Genomic DNA, 1,216 nt, shown 5'->3' with positions numbered 1-1,216 from the left:
TTTTCTTCGCAGTTAAGACGAAGAAAATGTAGCATTCATTTAGAGAATTATATTTTTATGCAGAATACAAAACTTCACAGGTGACATTTTCCGTGTCAGTTTGTATTTTATAACCTTTTATAATGAGAAAAAAGGCTATATCAGTCACTTATATTTCCTTGTATTCTGGGACAAATAATGTTCTACAAGTATTTTCCTTAATTCATCTCGTACTATCTAGACTTATCTTACCAGCAGTGCCGAAAACCGGATTTGAATGCCAGTACCGGGAATTGCAAAGGGTACCCCGTTTACTACAACAGCACGCTGCCACGCAAGAAAACCCAAGCAAACACACAAATCCCATATGCGTTAACAGATAAGTTAGATGATGATGCAATCTTTATGCTTACCTATCAGGACGCACATTCTTAGAGATAGTGATGCAACATCCTTCTCGGCCAATCAGAACACATATATTACTTGGTTGTTTCCCTTCATAACCAACCAAACGCCCATTGCGAGGGGAGTGTTTCCCATTCTAACCAATCAAAATACGCAGAGAAAGATTCTGTCGGCCAATCCTTATACACTTTCCCCTTTCCTATCGATCAATCAAAACACGCCTTTGCCAAGGGAGCATCTATTTCCATCCAAATTCTACCAATCACAACTCGCGTTTCTGAAGGCTTGTATGCCACTAACCAATCACAATCGGCTTTTCCTAGGGAGGGTCGTCCTCGCCGACCAATCAGAGCGCTCGTGGTGCCGACGTTTGGCGAGCGCGTGCGTGGCTATGACAGTAATCAGCTGGTTCTTAGTGCGAACGGATCAGGCCGTGTTCGCCTCGCAGTGCCTCCTCCTTATTTCACGCTACTGTTATCTACCTCCTACAGCGTCTTTCTAGGGTGAATTTCATTCGTTATCCGCGTGTGAAGTGTCCTGTGACTCCCATTGGTATTATTAAAAAGTGCCCCCGTTTCCGAGAAGTGACAGGAAAGATAGGGAGAGGAAAATGGGGAATTTCTTAGCGTTGGCAAAAAGGGGGATTTTTACCTTTTGCATTAACCCTTTTCCTGGGGAAAGATGGAAAGAGTTAGACTTTGTTATTTCAATTAATTGTGTCTTAGCCATTTTACTGTCTGTGTATCGCAGCACTGTATGATTGTATATGTTTTTTTCCCTTTTTACTAAGGTTCATTGTTCTCGTAAGCACCGAGACAAATACAAAGAAGGC

General features: G+C 42.1%; 2 protein-coding genes across 2 annotated transcripts in view; one reads left to right on the top strand and one right to left on the bottom strand.

The window, feature by feature from the left end:
- The window catches only part of LOC119586141 (glycerophosphocholine phosphodiesterase GPCPD1-like), a gene marked incomplete in the record, with an annotated part of 78,881 nt that overhangs the window by 67,488 nt on the left and 10,177 nt on the right, over nt 1-1,216 (bottom strand).
- LOC119586140 (glycerophosphocholine phosphodiesterase GPCPD1-like) overlaps nt 753-1,216 on the top strand; it is a gene marked incomplete at its 3' end in the record, with an annotated part of 6,844 nt that continues 6,380 nt past the window's right edge. Inside the window, 1 exon segment of the mRNA XM_037934831.1 lies at nt 753-887.

Source organism: Penaeus monodon, chromosome 21 (genome assembly GCF_015228065.2).
Source record: "Penaeus monodon isolate SGIC_2016 chromosome 21, NSTDA_Pmon_1, whole genome shotgun sequence".
Lineage (NCBI taxonomy): Eukaryota > Metazoa > Arthropoda > Malacostraca > Decapoda > Penaeidae > Penaeus > Penaeus monodon.
This window is presented reverse-complemented; position numbering and strand designations above follow the sequence as displayed.